The following is a 19,990-nucleotide window of genomic DNA, read 5'->3' as shown; positions in this document are numbered from 1 at the left end:
GGTTACGAATGATGAAATCAGGCGAGAGTGATAATCTGAGTCAAGTTTAATTGATAAGATTAAGAAAGGGTCTCTGAGGGTTTGGTCACGTAGAACAAATGGACGACGAAAGAATGGTAAAACAAGTATATATGGCGAAAATGAACAGCAACGTTAGACGAGGACGACCAAGGAAGACGTGGCATGATCAGATAAACCAAAATCTTAAGTCTGGTCATGTCAAAAGCAGACAGAACCGAAGGGCATGTATGACAAGATGTATGAATGTGGAAGAGGCTAGAATTGTATGCCAGGATAGTCGTGTGTGGCGGTCCATTCTCTCTGCTTACCTCTACGAGAAAATGGCGTGATGGTAGTAGTAGTAGTAGTAGTAGTAATGGGAACCAGAGCTGCTTTAAATGCAATTCAAGAAAAGGTTTCAATTCAGAAAAGCATACTATAATATGAACAAATAACAACAGGGATGGAGAATACCTTAAATAAGGGAATATGGAAGTCAAGGCATTTACAGGGTTTATGACCTGTTATCGGCTGGTTTAAGTGGCCACTTTATATACTGTGTAACATTCACCATTTTGCCTATGTTTGAACATCCATATTTATTCAGTTGTTCCATTTGTTGATTTTAGTGAAGTTAAAGAGCTGTAACCTTTATTGTTGTGAAGAGATTCGTCTGACTGAATTATTTCACATACTAGGCAACGCCTGAAAACCACTTTCCAATTTTTAAACTTCTTCTTGGACCAGTTGGTTTCATTACAATATTTGAGTTTGTCCAAATGTTCGTAGACAAAAGACTGGATTTCACCCCCTCGAGAGTCATTAAGATTAACAAATTACAACAGGGATGGAGAATACCTTGAATACGAGAATATGGAAGTCAAGGCATTTACGGGGCTTATGACCTGTCATTGGCTGGTTTAAGTGGCCACTTTTGAAATGCTATTATCCTATTTAAATTGGAATGATATCCTCATATCTTCCAACATTAATCACATGACCGAAAGGTTTTATTTGACACAAAACATTTAAGTTTGTAAGTGAAAATTCTTGGTGGAGGTTATCATTATAATTTATTAAATAAATAAAAGACGATTGATACTTCAACCGGTTTTATCGCTTTCGCGACATCTTTGAGACTGATATATTAATTAACAAATTCAATATTTTCATACAAAGCGGAAGTATTTATTTATTTATACTTTTAAATGGTTTGTATTCTTTTTTTTATACCGAATAATGTTCCCTCACTGGGGTGTGTCCCGTGCTGAAGGAAATATTTTACAAAATGTGAAACATGGCTAAAATTAGCTATTCAACAAAGTCGACATAAAAATAACAATAAAAAAACTTAATTAATCCAATAAACCTAATTATCATTAACATTGTAAGCAGTAAAAAACTAAAATAATCATAAAAATCACCAATTTATATAAACCAATAGAACAAATTTCATAAACATTACACACGTTTTAAATATTTGCCTTGATCCACTCATCGATCCGTGTGAAACCCACCTCCACTATCCATTTTTAAATAGCAATTTTATATTGTAAGAACTTACTAGAATGGAAGTAAATAACATTAAAAAAAAATGTCTAAAGGAACATTAACAAATTATCAACAATAATTAAGGAGATGAAAAAAAAATATAACTAGGGTTTTTTTTAGATAAAAACGCGTAAGCCAGAGTCCATTCCTTCTCCGGGTGATTTCTCGTTAAAAAAAATACATCACCATTAATAACCAACCAGCCGGAGGTGGGTAGGCGGGGGGGGGTAAATATATAATACTGGAAAAATAAAAACTTTGTATATTGCAATTCCCTGACACTACAAATTCGAAAAATATATGAGTTTTTAAAAAAATTTGGAGAAATACACAATAGTTTTAAAGCTAAAAATTTAACCAGGCTGTGATCTCGTGGTATGTTGTGGACTCACGGGCCAAAGGTCTGAGGTTCAAATCCCTCTCTATCGTGACTTGATTTTCATTTTTACAGCACAAGCTATTCACGACTTTCAATGGTCTGAAAATTTAAATAATTAAATTTCAAGTATTGCTCTTTTATGAAAAAAAAAATATTAAAAAAAAAAAACATCTTTCCAAAAGAAAACTTAAAAATCTTTGCTAAATCTAGGTTTTTGTGGAACGCTTTACTGGCTTTATTAAATGATTTCATAAAATGTTGAATGCGTTTTCTTTTTAAAAGTGTTGTTTTCCTTAAAGAACAAAAAATCATTTAATAAAAATATTGCCCTTAAAAGAAGCTTGATATTTTTACCTAACAGTATTGCGATTTTTTCAGTATAAAGTGTAATAAACTTAAGTGCGTATTTTTGTCTTCGAAATTTTAATCACAGTTATAAAATGGTAAACTAATAATTCAAGTGAAACTTCTTTCTCAGTGTTGGGAAGTGGGTAAATTAATCATCTTGTAAAATAAGTTTGAAAAATCATTCCCATTCAAAATACGCTCGTAAAATGTGAATGTAAATTAAAGGTCCAGCTTGAGAAAAACATAAGTCCATTTTTAGAGAAAGAGTTGATTTTGTAAAAAAATACATAATGTAGATAACGTTTTCATTCTGAGAGCTGGGGTTAGTGAAGATCTATTGTGAAAAAAAGATATTGTTACTTATTTTCGAAGTTAAACGTCATTAATAATTGTGATTAAAACCAGTCGGTCTTGAATAATAATATAATTAATGAATTATTTTTTGATGAAAGAAATTTCGGTAGAGGATATATTTTTTTTTAACAGTCGTCATCCTCATCGTTCCCTTTTCACACATAATGGTGCATATGGGCACTGCATTGGTAGCCCAACCGGAAGGCACATTCATTATTTTTAATAATAATTTATGCACTAACGCCCATATTTACAGACAAAACTCGAGGGAGTAAAGTACTCGTACATTCTAGTTTTTTCACCTTCAAGTTATACTCTACATATGAGATTACGATGTTCTTTCCTCGCCATTTTTTTTATTTTTAATACGGGCATAGTTACCAAATAAATATTAGAATATTTTACGTATTGTGTGAAAAAACTCCCTCGAGTCGCTATGTGGTAATCTGAGGTTACATTAGGTTAACCTTACGTACCCTGAGGTTATGAAATGATCGCCTTGTATTCACGGTCTCTTTTCATATTATTAAAATTATATGCGTGTCTTGCTTAGTGATCAAATAAGATTACAACTCTTCTCTTAAATATATGTTTTATATATTTTTCTCAGGGTACTAGATATTTTGTCATTTAGAAAGATCCTTTTGGGTTAATTTCTTAATTTAAAATTACCTTATATTTATTTTTATTTATTAATTTACTTATAATCAGTTTATAACACATTTTTTTAGATATAAGTCCCAATTCCATGGGACTAAAAGTCCTGTGGTGAGTTAGGACGAGTGATTAGTTGACACAGACATAAGAGTCAACACAAATATTGTATATGAATAGATAATGAATCGGGATGTCGTCCCGTGGCTATTTTCTTGGACTGACGGTTCAAAGGTCCGTGGTTCGAATCCCACTCTACCCCAACTTGATTCCCATTTTCTAATAGAGAGTTATTTACAACTTGTTAAAAATGGCCAACCAAATGAAACATTTTGGTAAATTATAAGAACGCAAGTATTTTTTTAATTTTATTTTTTTAATTTATTTAATTTAACAATAAAAATAACATACATAATTGTATTGTTGTTTCCGCAAAGCCGAGGTTTGTCTGCGAGTTACGTTATAATTGCACGTAAGTACAGAGTTTATTAAAAAAAATATGAAAATATTTATGTGCGCATTTCAGATTCACTTGTTTTTTTAAAAACGTTATTGATGTTTTTTAAAAATGTATTTAAGTTTTTCCCTCTTGATTTTCACCAGGTATTATGTGTTACAGTTTCGGTACTACACTCCCCATTGTCCTATCTCCATAGTAGTTTTTCTATCGAGTCACCGTCAGTTGTTGTGCCTATACTTGTCGGGTAACGATCTGGAGCTCAATCACAGATGGCTATCGACATGCTAAAAAACGTGCTAAGTATTTGAGCGATCACCACGAACAATCATGAACACGCTGAAGTCATCGCGGTCGCGTTGCAAAACGAAATTCAACTTCGGTCAGTTCAAGAGGATTGGTTGAATCTCGCACACGCCTTCTTTCAATTTTTCTCGAGTGCCGTATTGCATTTAGCCGGCGGTCGGCAAGCCAAATGTTAAGAAAAGCAGTCGCCATAGTAATTGTTTGTAACTTGAAAACGAAATAACAAACCGGCACGAGATTACACGCGTGTTGACTTTTTTGATTTGACGTTTGACCACGGACTACGGATACGGAACTTATCTATGGCGTTTTGCAACGCGACCGCGATAACTTCAGCGTGTTCATGATTGTTCGTGGTGATCGCTCAAATACTTAGCACGTTTTTTAGCATGTCGATAGCCATCTGTGATTGAGCTCCTGGTGGGTTACTTTGAATTTAAATTGCAGCCGAGGAAATGATTTGTCACTTTCTTATACCGACACTGTTTGTAAATAAGCAAAACGTTAACATATTGCCCAGGAATTTTAGGTTTTAAAGATCAAATGTTTTTTTGATGAGCAGATTTTTTGCACATGTGTTCTAAATATGGTATTTAGTTATAACTCAAAACTCTCTACCCTTCCCCCGCTTGCGTCTTGAGATATTTTATTATACAGGGTGTCTAGTTGTATTTTATATTCTTAAACCGTTATTAATTTTAAACGCAAGCAGCTAGAACAACCTGGAGTATGGCATTTTAATTTGAAAATAACGGTTTTATTTCTTACAAAAAAAAAATTGGTTGAAAGATTGGCGTTGAGTGGTTTTAAGTGTATACCACCGGACAACCTGTGTAGTGAAATATTTCAGAACGCAAGCGGGAGAAAGGTGGGGAGTTTTGAGTAAAAATGAAGGAAGATCGAGAATGAATGAGCAAAAAATCAACTAGTTATGAAGCATTTGATGTTTATGGTTATTTTTGGTGGAATATTCCTGGGCTCATAGTCAAATAACACTTGATCATTGTTTTTTTGCCAGAATCTTTATATTAACCGGTACGATGGTTATGTATTGTATATAATTGAGGGTACTTCTTGCAAACCCGGCAAAATCAAAAATCTAAAGAAATTATTCAGAATACTTTTTTTTACAAAAATTATAAAATTTTCAGATAAAATTACCGCTTTATCTGTAAGACCATTAATTTTTAAAGAGTATTGTATGGAGCAAAATTATTATCCAACAGATGTTCAGCTCGATGTATAAAAATAAATAAAAACACAGCTATCTAACAAGATTTACATATGTTGATGGCCTAGTTATACTAAAATTTAAAAATAAATATGGACAACGTACGTTGGATTATATTCTTCCAAAAATATTTAATATGTTGCCACTTGACATGGAAACATGTCATAGTAAAAATAAAATTATGTTTTTATTACGTATGTGGTTAGTAGACAGAACGTTCTTTTTTTTTTTAAGTAAAACATTTTTTTTCTCTCATTGAATACATTTTTCTTATTTTCTTAGGTTAACTTTTTCTTTTATTTCTTTCTTATTTTATTTACATTTTCTTGATCTTATTTTTAATACGTACTTTAAATTTTCTTTTTTTTTTTTCTGTAGATATGAATTGAGATTTTCGATTCACTGTGTTTTGTATTTATCTTGTTTCGAAAACATTTATGAGCACACACTATTTATAAATGTGTTTAATTATTTTTTTATTTTGAAAATATTGTAAATGGCTATTTTTAAATATAAATTTTATTAATTTACTCTATTTTCTTACTCAAAAAAAAATGTTTCTTTCAACTATTTTTATCTGTTCATTATTTCAATTTGTTTTATGTTCATTATTCTATACATATACAGTATTATATCTGTACTCTTTTTATTTGATTATTTATTAAAACAAATATCTGAGCAGATGATAAACTACTATTGAATAGTTTATCGGGATAAAATATATTTCAATACTATGTTTTCTTTAAAATGTATAATTATTGTTATAATGTGTACATTTTATTGAATAAAGACATAATGAAAAAAAAATCCTTGACTTTTAAATTATCTGATTTGTTGCAAACATGGCAACCTCTACTTGAGTATTGTAAAGTTGGAATGTGTAAAATTAAATGTATTATTTCAAAATTGTTTCTTGACATACTCGTGCTTATGTCATCACTGCTTAAGTATAAAATATTTATTGATTATAACAAAAAATTAAATTTAAAAAAAAAGTGTAAGTCAAATATTGTATCATTTTTTTGTGATTTGCTCAAAATAAAGAAAGATGGATTTGCTGGGTTGGCAAATAGTACCCTCAATTACGTGATATATTTTTTTAAATATGTGTTTAGGTTTATTTGAAGATTGCAACAAAAAATCGTGGTAATATTCATCGTAGTTGCTGAGACATAATTTTATTAACTGCAATTTGCAACGCCGGTAACATCACAGAAACGGTGGGTTCAATTTGAGAAAAGATATTTTTACCAACAAATTGATATACGCTCTTAACAAACAGGATTTTTATTATTCAATTAGTGTCTTGACGGAAAGATAGGTAAAACTTGATACCGGTAGACTAAGAAAAGTCATATAGTAGTTTCATACAAATAATTCATCATTACATGTCTGCTCTCTAGCACATGATATCCACGAAGATTCTCCAGGCATCCCTGTTGGCTGCCAGCTCCTGTGCATCCGTTCTGAAATGAACTGCCGACGAACAGTCAGCGGTGGACGTCCAGGACGGCCTAACGCCTTGTAAAGTAGGCAAACGTGGTTAAAGCTCTCAGGAGGCATTCGCAGTACATGGCCAAGCCAACCATATCGACTCCACTTGAAAACATTATTTTATTACTTCATTCCGCACAAAGTCAAACCACCGCACCCAATATTCTTCTCAGACACCTATTCTAAAAACTCAATATTTTGCAGTTTTGGGCCCTATCAAGGTGTCACGATTAATATCCGTAGTGGAGAATAGATGTTATGCGAGCTTTATATAGGCGGAATTTAGTTTTCATTAAGTACATATTCGATCTGCAGGCAGCCTTCATACTATTGAATTGTTGAATGTGGCGCCTTCTATTCCTGGCCGCACTCCCTATTTTTATTAAAGCAGCCGTCTTCCATAGCACAATAATAAATTAATAATCATTGCTATCAGTAATTTACAAATTTATTTTTTTTGTTTTCTTATTTATATTTGTTTATTAAGAGTATTGCAATTAAAAAAAATAAAATAATGCATGCTTTCTAATTAACATTCATGATTTATATTTTAATTATAAATGATAAATTTTCTAATTTAAATTTATGATTTAATTTTATTTACTATCCATAAGTTTTCTAATTTACAATTGTTTTTTTTATTTTTGAACATAATTATTAATATTTGAATTTTGTGACTATCATTTTTTTGCACCACAACAGGCCTGGAGGCCCAATACCCACACTTGAGAAAACTTACAGTAAAATTTTGTCTTCTCACCGGGAATCGAACCCCGAACCTTTCATGCACGAGTTAACCAGCTTCTTTACCACTACACCACATTTATTTTTTTTAAAAGATATGTAATAAAACGAGTTCCTGCCTTAACACATGAATTTCCTTGCTAGTCGAGACCAGGAACAAGAAACATCTGTACGTTTTAAAATTGTGAAATAAAAAGTAAATATAATTTATCAGTTAATTTGTGTAAATGGACTTAGCGATTTCATACAGTGGGCTTCTAAATATACTAAAGAATAATGATTCCGACGTTTAACCCATCAGAGATGGATTCAGTATTTGCCTTCGCTCCGTTGATGAAGAGAAAGCGGAATAATTTCCCTGGGAGTAATTTTCAGAACATCATCATTAGAATCCCTTACCGCTAACGCATTTCTCTTTTTGACTCTAAACGTCTGAGCAGGCGGACTTTAAAATGTGCTTCACCATTACATTACCCCATTTTCGTAGCAAATTAATCCACTGTTGGTTGATAATAAAGCAAAAATGACTCCATCGATCAAATTTAATATAATTAAAAGCGATTCTGGCTTGTGAAATGGAAACCTGAAATAATATTTTTGAGAAAATTTTATTTCTGAGGAAATATTTTTCATTTGATTTTCTTATTCTTATCCTTTCTTTTCTTACCATAAACAGGTAAAATAAGCAATGTCTGACTATAAAATCAAATAAACTCTTTAGTGACAAAACAACCAACAATTTTAGATTCAAATTTCATATTTGAAGCACTAACTTGTGGATATGTACTTTGTTTTTATCCACAATTTTTTCCGACTTATTTCAAAGCTTTAAAACTAAAGACTCCCTGATCGTTCCTCGAATTACAAATTACTTCGGAGAGAACATTATTCCAAGGTTGTTCAATGATCTCCCACAAACCATAATTTCTTCAGTTTCTCTACATGAAGGAGTGCGGATATTATCCACGGCTTTATCCCACTGAGTTTCTCCAGAGTATGTTTGGTTACAGCAGTTTAAAGACCAAAAAGAATGTGTATTTAACTACGCACTTCTTTCGATTGTTGCGCTGTATAATTGACAACCCTGAAATTATGTTTATACTTATAATTAGAAATCAAACACTGATTTGAGTCTACTGAACACTTTATTTTATTTTTACAAATATAAACACATAAAAAAAAAAAAACTTAGTGACAATTGTAGCAATTGTAGACAATTGTAACAATAGGAAAACACAACAATAAACATACTTTTGAAATATTTAGAAAACCAACTTTTACAGACACTACAGTACACGCCGCATCTATGCACCCATGGTCTCATAAACTCTCAGCATATCATTCTATGACACATAGACTAATAAACATACCTCTATATAAAATTGCACACGAAAAAGAATTTAATACAATAAAAATTATAGCCAAAAATAATGGATTTAGTGAAAAGACCATTCATAAAATAATAAACGGAAAAACATATAAAAATAGTATTAACTTAATATATCCTTATATCAAAAATCAATTAATGAACAAGTTTGCTTGCATAGAATTTTCAGGTCCAATTTCAATAAAGATTTCCAATATTTTAAAACAATATGGAATAAACGTAGCCTTCAAAACAAATAATAATAATGGAGCTATTTTAAAAAACTCAAAAGATAAGATAAATATTTAAAAAAACAACGGTATTTACAAACTTGAATGTAACGACTGTAATGCAGTTTACGTGGGGCAAATTGGGCACTATTTCTTAACTAGATTCTCAGAACACATAAAATCCTTTAAAAATAAAAAAACAAGATTCTCAATTTGCCAATCACTTAATTGAAAATAATCATAAAATTCATATCTCAAATAAATCAATTCCATTACACGTTGAAGGCAAAGAGCGTAAACTTAATATACTTGAACAATTGGAAATTAATAAATATCTAAATAATCCTAATTTTAAAATAATAAATGAAAAAAACCAACCTAATATCTTCACCACTATTAAACATATTTAAATAGACTGTTATTCTTCACTTTGTTCCTTTTTGTACACGCTTATATGACGCGTAATTAATAGATGAATTATGTTACAATTGCATTTATATATTTTGATAAGAAATTCTTAAAAATAGAAATATTGTAAAATAATACATTTATGTTTATATAAATTTCCTCATAATATTTCAATCATGTTTTAAAATTAAAATGAACAGCAACCTGTTATAATATAATTGTTATTTTTCGACAACAATTACCTAAATTTACAAAACTATAAAGTTTCATTAATTATCTCACAATACATACTTGTATGTCAATAAATACTTACTTTGTTATATTTTCCAAGAAATTCAAATATAAATACCTAAATTCCCCATTACCTATTAAACACTTAGCCTCACCCTTCACCATTGGTTTTTCCCTGAATTACGATTAATGTACATGCTATAGTTCATAAGATTATTTTTATTTTCTACTTAAGTACCTTGAATTATATAACTATATAAGGACATTCAATTCAAATAATCTTCACATTCGTTTGAAAATCTCTAATAAGGCGAAACAATTGTCACGAAGTTTTTTTTTTATGTGTTTATATTTGTAAAAATAAAATATAGTGTTCAGAAGACTCAAATCAGTGTTTGATTTCTAATTAAAGTTTGAATATGGAGTTCTACAAAATAAACACCAAATCAATCACTAAAATTATGTGGTGCATTAGTTTTTACGTTCTGGATAACCTTATACAGCGTCAGCATAGACTGTTTTACATTCCAATATACAGCACCAATCTGCCAATAGTTATGTCTGTTAGAAGGACTATCTCTATGTTGATCAATATTACTTTGAACATTGAAATTTTTCACGTCTCTGAGGGAGTTTTTCGTTACAAGATTCTCTTACGTTTTTAACATATTATTTTCTGGATATTATGTATACTTTTTTTATATATACCTAATTTTACCTTATTATTTGAATTATTTCTATATGTATGGATTTAGATATTCCATTTTGTAATCTACGTATTTATGATTAATCAAAATAATTTAATTGAATCTTCAAATGAAAAAAAAACTTTAGAAATATCTTCTAAATTTTTTATAGTGCCTTTTAATAAATAAATGTATGGAATATTATTAAAATAATGTAAAATAAACCTGTCATTAAAAAAAAAAAATGTTTCACCGAAAAATCTAAAGACTTGGGTGGGTAACAAATTGTTATATGTATTTTAAATTATTAAATAAACGCTGCTCTCCAGCACCGAAACTAAAATTTAAAGCAAACAAGCTTCTTCGTCAAGGTAACTAATGAATTAATTCCTGTTTTATTTTTATCATGTTCACTAAATACTAAACGTTGAGCCAATAAATCAAGTCTTTTTTCCTAAAAAGATGGTAATTTGATGATTATTTTCGAAGCAAGATAGGAGTGGACCAAAATAAATATTGTTTTTTTTGGTTATTAATGAATGTAAAGGAACATTGGTAAAAAATCACAAAGACGAAGTCCATAAATATAATCAATCTGGGATATTTCAATTAAACTGTGATGATTGCGATTCAAACTACATTGGAAAAACTAAAAAAAACTTCAATATTAGAGTAAAAGAACATTTAAGATGATAATAATATTTTTTCTAAATTTGCAAACCATCTGATAGAAAATAATTATTACTTCAATAATTACACTGTATTAAAAATACTTTACGTTGAAAAAAATAAATAAAATTAGACAACTTAGAAATCTTACAAATTAAAAAATCGATTCATAAAAAGAAAAAAATATATAACCAAATAAACAATAAGTCCACTCCTGTCTAGCTTTGAAAATAATAATTTCCCATAACCACCCTTTTAGGGAAAAAAAATACTTGTATTATTGGCAACAGGTGTTGTATTTAGTAAACATGATACAAATAAAATAGGAAAGAATTCATTATTTACGTAAACCTTGACGATGAAGCTTGTATGCTTTAAAACCGGTCGGTGGGGAAAAAAAGAACGGATAAAAACAAAGTTGTTATATTTATTTTATTAATTTTATATTTAACAAACAATGTTTGAGTTTGTCCAAATTTTTGTAGACAAGGACTGGATTTAACCCCTAGGGAGCTGTTAATATAAACGTAATAAAAAAAATATAAATAACTTTTGAGAGAAGGAAATATAGAAATCTAGGCATCCAGAAGGCTGGGCTTATGACCTGTAATTGGCTGGTTTAAGTGGCCACTTTACACACTGTGTAACATTTACCATTCTATATTTTAACTTCTACATGCCTTCAAATCTTTCATCTGTTCACGTTTGTGAAGTTAAAGAGCTGATGCTTTTATTGTTGCCGATAAGATTCATAATGATTTACTTATTTCACCTACATACTAGGCAACGCCTGAAAATATTTTTCAATTTTTATACTTCTTCTTGGAACAGGTAGATTTTATCTCTGTTGTAATATGTTAATATGACCACCTCTCTAAGGGGTTGAATCCAGTTTTTGTCTACTAAAATTTGGACAAACTCAAAACATTGGTTATTAATCCACCTGGTCCAAATAGAACTATACAAATTGAAAAATGTTTTCAGGCGTTGCCTAGTATGTAAATGAAATAATACAATCATATAATTCTTACCGGCAACAATAAAAGTTTCTGCTTTTTAACTTAACAAACGTCAACAGATGGAAGATTTGAAGGAATATTAATGTTTCAATATTGGCAGAATGATGAATTACACAGTGTGTAAAATGACCACTTAAACCAGTCAATGACACAAGTCATAAGCCCTGTAAATGCCTAAACTTCTATATTTCCTTCTCAAAAAGTTCTTTGTCTCTGTTGTTATATGTTAAAATATTTCAACAATATTTTGAGTGTGTCCAAATATTTAAAGACAGGCTGGATTTCCTTACTTGGGAGTATTTTAGATCATTTTTTTTTGCAACAGAAAGATAACACTTTTTTAAAAGGGGATATGGAAGTCATTATTTTCATTATTGGCACACCAATTGCAGTGTACCTTGATTAATTTTGTCACATGAAGTTAAGATGATTAGTCTTACGTTTCAGGTACCAGTCCAGGGTCTTTGAAATATTATAGTGCGAAAACACCCTTTAAAATAAATATTTCAAGTCAACCATGTTGGGGAGTCCTCTGCATGGTAGGCAAACGCCCTGACGAGGCCGACAAAACAAAAAGAAAAAAGCGCTGATAATACGATAAACAAAAACACATTTCTTTTAAATAGGCTTAGTTTGATAGTCTTATCCAAATATAATAAAAACCATTTGAACTTCCTCATTGTGGTTAATCGAGAGCCAGTCGTGGACCTTTGATCCTCAATTCATATTTTTTTCAAATGCTGTTATTCTGTAAGTATTTTGCGATTGGAATAAAGAAACAGAAATAAGATGGAAAAAATGTCGCATCCAGACGAAAAATCATACGGACGAGTTGCTGATGCTTTCGTGACTATGTTCGTGCCCATCAAAAAAATACTATTCTCAAATCAATCCGAGGATATATTTTGGAAATGTAACTGTTTGCCATGCAAGACATGGCTACTGTATTCCTGTCACGTCCGGCTTTGGGTTGCTATAGAAAACCGTTCGCCGTCAACAGAGTTGACAACTTTCGATCCAGATTTGAAAATTTACCAACACTGCTCTTTTTATTCGCTGTACCACATTGAAGGTAAACTTAAAATATATTAAATTCCGTTTGTCAATTTTATGATTTAACTTCGTCATAATATGTGATGTTGCGTAAAAACGTCTAAGATCACGAAATTGATACATTTTTATTTTTTTTACAATATTTTGAGTTTGTCCAAACGTTTTTAGGCAAAATACTGGATTTCATATCTAAAAAAGCTAAGATAACCGAATTTAGGTTTGGTGCTGACAATATCGGCGTTTGTTTTAATTGAGTAAAGCTTTATTCTTACAATAGGTAAAACAGATAGAAGGTTAAAAAAGTACAATACATCAACTGCAAATATAACAATATTTGAGTTTGTCCAAATGTCTGTCGACAAAAGACTGGATTTCACCCCCTCGGGAGTCATTAAGATTAACAGATAACAACAGGGATGGATAATACCTTTAATCAGTTTCATATTGTAAATCTAGGCATTTATGACCTGTCATTGGCTAGTTTAAGTGGCCACTGTTCACTCTGTGTAACATTCACCATTTGGTCTATGTTTGAACATGCATATTTTTTCAATTAACAAACCAGCTAATGACATGTCATAAGTCCTGTAAATACCAAGACTTTCATATTAACTTATTTAAGGTATTCTCCATTCCTGTTATAATTTGTTAATTGTAAATATAGTTGCAAATTATCCCACAGGGTATAAATCTATTTTGAAAAAGCAAGCAATTGCTTGTCAGATTGCATAGGGCACCATTAAACATGTTCAAGAGAGCTGAAAGCTCTATTTTTCTCTATTCTATCTTTTATTTAAAGTCCTCGTGGACCCTTTTCTAATCCACACATTGCAAACATTACTGTTAACAGATCGAATTCTGATTTAATCAACAACAATTATGTTTCACTCAAAGATAAAGGTAAACACCGTGTAAAGTTTGTCAAAATGCTTGTGGACAGACTGAATCTCATTTTTTAGGGAGTTATTAATATCTTATTTATTTATTTGACACTTTATATAAATGTATATACATATACAATAAATATACATATAAGGGCGGGCATATTGCCTTAAGGCAATTTCTTCCAACCTACCCAAACCGTTCAGTTTGAGAAAATTATAAATGCATGGACATATTGAATCTTACAATTTTATACAAAAATTAACAAAAATAAATATATTTATAATTTATTTTTTTTTAAATAACACTATACTATGAAGAGAGGAGAGGGGATGGGAAGGAAAAAAGAAGGATAAAGGAATCACTTAAACATTTAGATTTTTATTTTTATTTTTATTTTATTTATTGGGGATATCAACAGTAATACATGTAATACAAGTATAACAAATAACATATACTGAGAATAAAACCAATGACAGATATCCACAGAAATACATTAAATACACGTACAATACATACTAGTGTGTTTGTGTGAGTGTAAGTGAGTGAGAGGGTGGGTGTGTGGGTGTTATATTGGAAAGAGGGTGTCAGGTATCGAAAATATAAATATATATAAAATATTAAGAAATAGAGATAAAATTTAATAAAATAAAATAAAACTATATTATTGAAACTAAGTATAAGACAAAAAAGTATGTTTTAAGACGCGCATTTTAAATGTTATTTTTTTACAATCAAATGGATCAATAAGGGGAAAGTTCAAATTATATTCACTAGCAAAACGTATAAGTGGAGAGTTCTGGGCATAGTTCGTACGAACTGCTGGCACATGAATTAGAGAGCTCGACGTGTGACGGGTGCGGTAGCCGGGGACATTTAATGATAACTCTGACAAAAGAGCCGGACTATCAAGGCGTCCACTGAGTATGTCATGAAGCACCCCCATGTCCAACAGTAGACGGCGATCTTCTAAAGTAAGCAAGTGGTGTTTTTTGCAGGAAGACATATAATTGAGATCGGTATACCTGCATCTCCAGTTAAGATGTCTAAGAAATGTCCATTGAATTTTCTCAAACTTTTCTTTATGTGTGACATATTGTGGAGACCAAACAGAAGAGGCATACTCGAGCAAACTGCGAACATGAGCAAAGTAGACCATTTTAATACACGCGATATCTTTAAATACCTGACATGTACGAAATATAAAACCAAGGTTTCTATGTGCACGGGTCAGTATGTCATCGAAGTGATTCTCAAATGTAAGTTTGCTATCAAGAATAACACCCAGATCGCGTACGGTATCAACTCTCGATAGTGACATTTCAATCTTGACTTAAATGTAAATAAAGAAGGGGCGTCTCTAACATTAGTGGGTGGATTATTCCACAATCAAGCGGCTACTACTGTGAAAGAGGAGGCAAGAAAATAAGAGCGATGATAGGGTATTAAAAGGGTTCTCTCGTTACTAGAACGAAAAGATAGTCCATGTTGTGAAAGAGGTTGGATGAGCTCTCTCAAATAAACAGGTGAAGTGGGATTATTTAAAATATTGTGAAGAAGTGATAGAATGTGAATGTTTCTTCTATGCCTGATACTGAGCCAGTGTAGTTGCGTGCGATACTCGGTTATGTGGTCAAATTTGCGAAGATTAAAGATATAACGAATACAAATATTCTTCAATCGTTCTAACTTATCAAGCAATTCAGAGTTAGCATCTGGATAACATACACCCGCGTAGTCAAGGAGGGGAAAAAGTAAGGTCTGGACTAATGTTTGCTTAACATTAATTGGCAAGAAATTCTGTAATCTTTTAAGTGAGTGCAATCTGCTATAAATTTAAACCCTAAATGCTTATGAATAATAATATGTAAGTTTTTGACTGAAATCATGAATGGAATTTCTGTACCGTCTATTTGGAAAAGATGAACTGTGGGAAAATTCACTTTAGAATACATTTGTTTACTACCAGCAAGTACGATTTGGGTTTTTGTTGGATTTATGAGAAGTCCATGTTTTTTTGTCCATGAAGAGATATGCTCGAGTGCAAGTGACATTACTCTATGTGTTTCAACAATGTCAACGGGTTCAAAATGAGTATACAATTGCAAATCATCGGCATATAAATGGTACGAACAGGGGAGGTTTTTTGTTACTGGATTGATAAAAAGGGAAAATAAAAGTAGAGAAGGAACCCCCCCTTGTGGAGCACCGGCGGTTAGATCAATCCAATCTGAAAAGACATCTGCCATTTTAACGCATTGACAACGGCCACGTAAATACGTTGAAAACCAATTTATCGCGGATGAAGATAGATTTAAGGACTTAAATCTAGCGAGAAGCAGGTCAAAATCAACAGAGTTAAAAGCACTACTAAAATCAAGTCGGAACAAAAGCGTTAAACGTTTATCATTCAATGCTTGTCTAATATCGTCAGTTATTTTGATTGTTTGCAACAGAAAGTAAAAACAATTTCATAATTAGTTATTCAAAATAGACTTCTTTATTCCCCTCTCAAGAGGTGATTAAAGAAGTTTAGGCATTGACAGGCCATATGAGTTATCACTGGCTTGTTAAATAGGCCTTTTAACACATTTTGTAATATTCACCAGTCTGCCCATGTTTAAACATCCACATTTCCTCAACTTCACCAACTGGTGGTTTTTGTGAAGTAAAATAGCTGAAACTTTTGTTGATGTCAGTGAGATTCATCTGGTTGAATTATTTTAAGCAGTAGGCAACGTTTGAAAACAATTTTTATACTCCTTATAATCAGTTAGTTTATTCAATAATGTTTTTAAAATATTCAAATATTTGTAGACTGTCTAGATTACAGTCTCTAGAGAGACATTGAGATCTTTTTATTTCTACGGCAGAGAAAAAAAACACTTTTGAGAAGGGAATATGGATGTCTTGCCATATACAGAACGTATGACTAGATATTGGCTGGTTTTACGTAGCCACTTTACACACCGGGTAATCTTTAAAAAAAATAAATTAAAAGAAATACTAGCGTTTTTATAATAACCCAAATATTTCAATTTTGGTGGCCATTTTCAACGAGTTGTAAATAACTCACTATAAGAAAATGGCAATCAAGTTGTGGTAGAGTGGGTTTGAACCTCGGACCTCTGGCCTGTGAGTCCGCAATACTAGCCACAGGACCACAACCCGATTCAATATTACTTTTCTGTTAATGTTTTAACATTTACATTTTCTTAACTCTTCCATCCATTGACTTTTGTAAAGTAAGTACCTACTAGAGGCGGTAAAAAAAGACAAAACTGTTTTCAAAGAGCTTTATTTCTGAAACAGCTGTAACAATTTTTTTTTAAATTTAACTGTTACCCTACTGAAAAAAAAATTATCAGGATAAAACTGCTTTATAAAACTGTTTCTAAAAATAACTGCTTACAGCGTTGGTCAAAACTGTACCTTCCGTGCCCCCCTCGGAAATCATAACCTAGGGTTTTTTCCAAACTGCTCTTAACTGTTATTTTTAAAAAGATTCACATCCAATAACTAGTTTTTGTTACAAGTTACGGTTTAATGTATTTTTGTGAAACTGTTTAAGCAGTTGCTTGTACAAGATTTTTTGCCTACGCAGCTCTCAACTGATTAAGTAGTTTAATTTGTTGAACGGTGACTGTTACCGCTACTTCTTTAAAATAACTGAAACGCAAAAATCTCTTGTATTTTTTTATGGAATGCCACGTAAAGTGAATTACTTATCATCTTACCTTTGTATAAGCAAAAATAGTCAATATACCCTGCTATTGGAGTGCCAAAGTACAGCAACCGGGTGTGGAAAGGAAAACATGATGATGGCCAGAACCTAACAAATATTTTAAATGTTTTAATTGTAGGTTTTTTTTAACTAATCTGTGATACGTATCTAGGTTTTAGTTTATTAAAATAACAAAAAATGACTTGCATGTTTCCCGCTTAGGGTAATTCTTTATCTCCATTTGGAAATTTGTAATTTAACAATTATAAAAATGATCTACAGAAATATGTTTTCATAATAAATAAGGCCGAAAAAACCAGCCCTTGGCTAAGGCCAAGATGAGAGTTTGTATTATATTATATTTGCATATCATACATAAAACAGACTATTTTAAATATGGTTTCTGTGGGACTGAGTCACCTTCTCAGTTCTCACTGGAGTATTTTTCATTCAGCGCGTCCACGTCACTGGCATAGGCATCTTTGACTTTAGTAGACCAGAGTGTATATGTGATTAAATTTGGATGAAGACCCAGTATTACGAAGTACAACGCTACTACTTGACCAGGGCTACGGGTGAAAATTTCAGCGGCCGTAATGGCGGAAATATAATGCATAGATACGGTGGAACAGGCGGAAGGGGCACAACTCTTCTCCCAGGGCAACAGCAAGTTTTGGCTCGAAGTATGTCCTTTAAGCTCATAGGCTGTAAGAAGACTGTAGTGGCGTCGGAAGGACGTTGTGTTCAGGACGGCAGCGGAGGAACAATAGTCAACGGTGGCAACCTAAGCCCCTGTTTACCGTCTTGACATCAGGTGGCAACCGTAAAACAGAAACCAAACAACAAATCTCCTAGTCCGACGTGTGGATTGAGAACAAGGAGGGCTAACCCTAAATAAATAATTATGCCAAACACTTTTCTAGTGGAAGGGAAGGCCGGTTGACAACTGTCAACAGGCCGGCTTCTCCTGAAGAGATTTAAGTGGTTTCCTCTCAACATGAGCAAATGCTGCGTTAGCTAAAATAATGTAATACAATAGCAGAAAAATGCTATTTTTGAAATAAAAACCTTGTATATTATAAGCTAGGTAAAAAATAATGCAACTCCAATATAAAAAAAAACCCTTAATAAATAGGACATACAACCCACAAGAAAGAAGATCAGCAGTATTCTATTACTTTTTTACTGACACTTGGACCAGTAAATTTAAAAATACAAAGCGTTGATTAACCTGATACTATAGCAAAAGAAGCTTGTCAAAGTTGATTTACAAGACAAATTACTTCACGGTATCAGAAAAAAACGTATTTTCAAATATTGGGAAGTTTCCAAACTATATTTAGGAACACATTATACCTACGTTTAGATGAGGTCTACGTTCAAGGCGCACGGAAAGAATGCAGTTGTGTGTTGTGATACTGCCCGGTTAAGTATCGATAACATTTGGCACATCGGTATTCAAGAGTATCTGTACCTTAAAAGATAAAACAAGGAAGTCCACATTTTGCCGTTTTGAAGTAAAAAATGCAGAAATTACCGTAATAAATTATTTTATACGTGAATAAAACACAAAAGTCCACTTACATCGTAAAAATGTTTTTTACGTTGAAATAAAAATCTGAAGTCCATTTTGTTTTATTGCAAAAAACATCAGTCTGATACGATATTTAATTATGACTATTATTTTCAAAATAAAAATTAAAATATCTTTAAAATTAAAACAATCTCGTTTTGTTCAAATTTTACTAATGCTGTTTTGGACTTTCATGTTTGTACTTTTTTTAAGATAAAAAAATTAAAGAATAATTTTAAAAGAGAAAACTTGTCGTATGTTTTCATATTGTTTGCTTTCATAAGTAGATTTTGTTCCGGCTGAACGCCTCTAAAAGCACGCTTTATGGTCTTCAAGTAATAATGCTTCGGTTAATGTATCAGAACATAAAGATGGATAAGTTATAATATCATATAATGTAGGTCCATTGTACATCGATAGAATATTTTTCCTATTGAATATACGTTAACATATTAGGTTTAAGACCACAGTAGGTTATTAGTCAAATAAAATATATTTTTTTTGTTTTGTGTTTTGTTGTTTTGTTGTTATAATCAATATTGATTGAGGCTGTTTGATTAACAAACGTGCATATTATTATCGTATCATTAATACGGTATAAAGAAATTTCATTTTTTATTTTTCCGTTATT

Source organism: Micrasema longulum, unplaced genomic scaffold (assembly GCF_059751315.1).
Source record: "Micrasema longulum isolate JH-2025_06_02 unplaced genomic scaffold, ASM5975131v1 h1tg001224l, whole genome shotgun sequence".
Lineage (NCBI taxonomy): Eukaryota > Metazoa > Arthropoda > Insecta > Trichoptera > Brachycentridae > Micrasema > Micrasema longulum.
This window is presented reverse-complemented; position numbering follows the sequence as displayed.